The sequence below is a fragment of the Cherax quadricarinatus genome, unplaced genomic scaffold, assembly GCF_038502225.1.
Source record: "Cherax quadricarinatus isolate ZL_2023a unplaced genomic scaffold, ASM3850222v1 Contig49, whole genome shotgun sequence".
In the NCBI taxonomy this organism is placed as follows: domain Eukaryota; kingdom Metazoa; phylum Arthropoda; class Malacostraca; order Decapoda; family Parastacidae; genus Cherax; species Cherax quadricarinatus.
Window position 1 is genome coordinate 454488 of NW_027195075.1, and position 6000 is coordinate 460487.

Genomic DNA, 6000 nt, shown 5'->3' on the forward strand with positions numbered 1-6000 from the left:
ATGCAGGCAGTATACATAAAGGCAGCATACATACAGACAACACACATACAGGCAACATACATACAGGCAGGATACATACAGGGACCATACATACAGGCAGCATACTACTGGACCACTATGACATAGTCTTTGATGGTAGCTCCTCTCTCTCGCAGCTACTGGATCTCTATGACATAGAATTGGATGGTCGCTTCTTCCTCTCACATCTACTGGATTGCTATGACATGGTCTTGGATGATCACTCCTCCCTCTCACAACTACTGGACCACTACGACAAAGCCTTGGATGTTTGCTCTTCCCTCTCACAACTACTGGACTATTATGACACAGTCTTGGACTGTCGCTCCTCTCTCTCACAACTACTGGATCACTATGACATAGTTTTGGATTGCTGCTCCTCCCTTTCACATCTACTAAATCACTATGACATAGTCTTGGATGTTCACTCCTCCTTCTCACAACTACTGAGTCACTATGACATGGTCTTGGATGGTTGCTCCTCCCTCTCACAACTACTGGAACACTATGACATAATCTTGGATAGTTGCTCCTCCTCTCATGTCTACTGGATCACTGTGACACAGTCTTGGATGGTCGCTCCTCCCTCTCACAACTACTGGATCACTATGATGTAGTCTTGGATGGTTGCTCCTCCCTCTCAAAACTACTGGATCACTATGACATGGTCTTGGATAATCACTCCACCCTCTCACAACGACTGGATCACTATGACAGTCTTGGTTGGTTGCTCCTCCCTTTCACAACTACTTGATCACTATGACATGGTCTTGGAGGGTCGCTCCTCTCTCTCACAACTACTGAATAACTATGACATGGTCTTGGAGGGTCGCTCCTCTCTCTCACAACTACTAGACCATTATGAAATAGTCTTGGACTGTTGCTCCTTCCTCTCGCAACTACTGGATCACTGTGACATAGTCTTGGATAGTTGTTCCTCCTCTCACAACTACTGGATCACTGTGACACAGTCTCTGATGGCCGCTCCTTGCTCTCACAACTACTGGATCACCATAACATGATCTTGGATGGTCGCTCCTTCTTCTCACAGCTACTGGATCATTATGACATGGTCTTGGATTGTTGCTCCTCCCTCTCACAACTACTGAATCACTATGACATGGTCTTGGATAGTCCCTCCTTCCTCTCACAACTACTGGATCACTATGACATAGTCTTGGATGGTTGTTCCTCCTTCTCACAACTACTCGATGACTGTGAAATAGTCTTGGATGGTCGATCCTCCTTCTCACAACTACTGAATCACTATGACATGGTCTTGGATGGTCGCTTCTCCCTCTCACAACTACTGGATCACTGTGACATAGTCTTTGATGGTTGCTCCACTCTCTCTCTACTGAATCACTATGATGTAGACTTGGATGCTCGCTCCTCCCTCTCACAACTAATGGATCACTATGACATGGTCTTGGATGATTGTTCCTCCCTCTCACAACTACTGAATCACTATGACATAGTCTTAGATGGTCGCTTCTCCCTCTCACAACTATTGCACCTCTATGATATGGTCTTGGATGGTCGCTTCTTCCTCTCAAAACTAATGGATCACTATGACATGGTCTTTGATGATTGCTCCTCCCTCTCACAACTACTGGATCACTATGACATAGTCTTGGATGGTTGCTCCTCCCTCTCTTATCTACTGGATCACTATGACAGTCTTGGATGGTCGCTCCTCACTCTCACAACTACTGGATCACTTTGACATAGTCGTGGATGGTTGCTCCTCCCTCTCGGAACTACTGGATCACTATGACATTGTCTTGGCTGGGTCACATTGATATGGTCTTGGATGGTCGCTCCTCGCTCTCACAACTACTGGATTACTTTGACATAGTCGTGGATGGTTGCTCCTCCCTCTCAAAACTACTGGGTCACATTGATATGGTCTTGGATGGTCGCTCCTCACTCTCACAACTACTGAATCACTTTGACATAGTCGTGGAGGGTTGCTCCTCCCTCTCGGAACTACTGGATCACTATGACATTGACTTGGATTTACTGAAGGACAAAAAGAATGCAGATGTAGTATTCAAAACTTTTGGAAAAGCCTTCGAAAAGTGCGTTCATGGTGTAACAGCGCACAAAATGTTCTGTCTAGGCTGAACACTAGTAGCTTCATTTAAGGCAGATGAAAATATAGATCTAGGGAATGCAGAGAAAACCTTTACTGCATGTCTAAGTTCAGTTAAGCACTTTAATTACTGAGAACATTCTGTGTCTATTGATCTATTTACCCAGAAATGCAGGAGAGAAAGATACGACATAGTCTACACCAGAAAAATTCAAGAGGAACTGTTCCCAAATCTAAACACAGAAATCACTCCCTATGAAAGCAAAAAAAAAAAAAATAAATAAATAAAATGCTAGGAAAACAATGCAATGCACCCCTAATGAAAAGCAAGGATTCCATGAGTACACTAAGAATAAAATAAGAGTCTGGGAACTAAGACTGTTCAAATGCCTCTTACCATGCATAAGGGGAATTACCAATAAACCCCTGGCTACCTTTAAGAGAGAACTTCACAGATACATAACTCAGTACCCGATCAGCCGGGCTGTGGTTCGTTCGTTGGATTACGTGCCACCAGAAGTAATAGCCTGATTGATAAGGCCCTGATTCACCGGGAGGCCCGGTCAAGGACTGGGCCGTGGGGGCATTGATCCCCGGAACTAGGTTGACTCCAGGTAGGTAGAAATACATGGCTGAATTTACATTGAAAGTATAATCTACCAATAAATGAACCATGGTGTTCTAGTGTATACCGAGTTACCCTTCAAGGAGGGTGGCTTGACCATAGTAAAGGGCTTTTAATCCAAGGAAATGGAGCTAACCTTTTCTTGGATCAAACTTGATTTCATCATGTTGCCCAGGCTCTGTATCTCCCCTGTGAGTATATTTTATCTGCACTCAGATATAATGTTATAATGATAATGTTTACATCTCACTACTAACATTATACACAACTATGAGTAGTGAAGAATACAACAATGATGAGTGAAGAATACAACAATGATGAGTGAAGAATGCAACAATGATGAGTGAAGAATACAACAATGATGAGTGAAGAATACAACAATGATGAGTGAAGAATACAACAATGATGAGTGAAGAATGCAACAATGATGAGTGAAGAATACAACAATGATGAGTGAAGAATACAACAATGATGAGTGAAGAATGCAACAATGATGAGTGAAGAATACAACAATGATGAGTGAAGAATACAACAATGATGAATGAAGAATACAACAATGATGAGTGAAGAATACAACAATGATGAGTGAAGAATGCAACAATGATGAGTGAAGAATACAACAATGATGAGTGAAGAATACAACAATGATGAGTGAAGAATACAACAATGAAGAGTGAAGAATACAACAATGAATAGGGAAGAATACAACAATGATGAGTGAAGAATACAACAATGATGAGTGAAGAATACAACAATGAAGAGTGAAGAATACAACAATGATGAGTGAAGAATACAACAATGAAGAGTGAAGAATACAACAATGAATAGTGAAGAATACAACAATGAATAGTGAAGAATACAACAATGAATAGTGAAGAATACAACAATGGAAAATATAATAGAAAAATGCAGAGGTGATAAAGGTAGAGCTAAGTTAGTGATACTGTCACATAAGTGTGAAGTATGTGACAGTTGTGACACTTCTCCAACATAACTGCTACATACCTGTCACATAAGTGTGAAGTATGTGACAGTTGTGACACTTCTCCAACATAACTGCTACATACCTGTCACATAAGTGTGAAGTATGTGACAGTTGTGACACTTCTCCAACATAACTGCTACATACCTGTCACATAAGTGTGAAGTATGTGACAGTTGTGACACTTCTCCAACATAACTGCTACATACCTGTCACATAAGTGTGAAGTATGTGACAGTTGTGACACTTCTCCAACATAACTGCTACATACCTGTCACATAAGTGTGAAGTATGTGACAGTTGTGACACTTCTCCAACATAACTGCTACATACCTGTCACATAAGTGTGAAGTATGTGACAGTTGTGACACTTCTCCAACATAACTGCTACATACCTGTCACATAAGTGTGAAGTATGTGACAGTTGTGACACTTCTCCAACATAACTGCTACATACCTGTCACATAAGTGTGAAGTATGTGACAGTTGTGACACTTCTCCAACATAACTGCTACATACCTGTCACATAAGTGTGAAGTATGTGACAGTTGTGACACTTCTCCAACATAACTGCTACATACCTGTCACATAAGTGTGAAGTATGTGACAGTTGTGACACTTCTCCAACATAACTGCTACATGCCTGTCACATAAGTGTGAAGTATGTGACAGTTGTGACACTTCTCCAACATAACTGCTACATACCTGTCACATAAGTGTGAAGTATGTGACAGTTGTGACACTTCTCCAACATAACTGCTACATACCTGTCACATAAGTGTGAAGTATGTGACAGCTGTGACACTTCTCCAACATAACTGCTACATACCTGTCACGTCTGTCACATACCTATGACCGGTTTCACGTTATTCTAGTCGAAATCTGACCTAAAGCCTGTTTTCTTCTGTAATTCATAGTCCAGATTTCACTAATACATGAGTAGCTGTATATACCTGTTCACAGTACACCTTCCCATCAAGGGATGTTTTATGGTGATGAAGGATCTTGATCCAGGGAATTTGAGCTAACTCTTCCTTTTATGAAACCTAATTGCATTTCCCAAGGAAATGTACAAACCCTAATATGGTGAACATGCTTGAATAAACTCATTATTCTTTAGTAAACACAGATGACTGGTACAAGAAATATTTAACAAACACAGGTGAGTGGTACAAAAATGTTTAACAAACACAGGTGAATGATACAAGAAATGCTTAACAAACACAGGTGAGTGGTACAAAAAATGTTTAACAAACACAGGTGAGTGGTTTAAGAAATGTTTAACGAAGACAGGTGAGTGAAACAAGAAATGTTTAACAAACAGGTGAGTGGAACAAGAAATGTTTAACAAATACAGGTGAGTGGGGCAAGAAATGTTTAACAAACACAGGTGAGTGGTATAAGAAATGTTTAACAAACACAGGTGAATGGTATAGCCATGTGTCCCGACCAGCAAACCAGGTGGTAAAGATTTAACGATCAGGGGCCCATTATTATACATGTACCTTGGTTCAACCAGACAATCACAAGGAAGCCCGCCAAAGCTGTGAAGTGATGTGGTACACTCGTGAAACAGTTTTGGCAGACTTGCCTTCGCTGCTGGTTGCTATGGTTCTCACAGTGTCTTGTGCTTGGATTTTTGCCTCATTGTATATAGTTGTAAATACTGTACATAGGTTATAAATAAATAAATAAATATATATATATATATATATATATATATATATATATATATATATATATATATATATATATATATATATACATATATATATATATATATATATATATTTATATATATATATATATACAGTGGACCCCCGGTTAACGATATTTTTTCACTCCAGAAGTATGTTCAGGTGCCAGTACTGACGGAATTTGTTCCCATAAGGAATGTTGTGAAGTAGATTAGTCCATTTCAGACCCCCAAACATACACGTGCAAACGCACTTACATAAATACACTTACATAATTGGTCGCATTCGGAGGTGATCGTTATGCGGGGGTCCACTGTATATATATATATATATATACAGTGGACCCCCGGTTAACGATTTTAATCCGTGCAAGAGGGCTCATCGTTATGCGAAATAATCGTTATGCGAATGAATTTTCCCCATAAGAAATAATGGAAATCAAATTAATCCGTGCAAGACGCCCAAAAGTATGAAAAAAATTTTTTTTTTACCACATGAAATGTTAATTTTAATACACACAAACTGAAAAAGGCATGCACAATTAAATGACACTTACTTTTATTGAAGATCTGGTGATGATTGA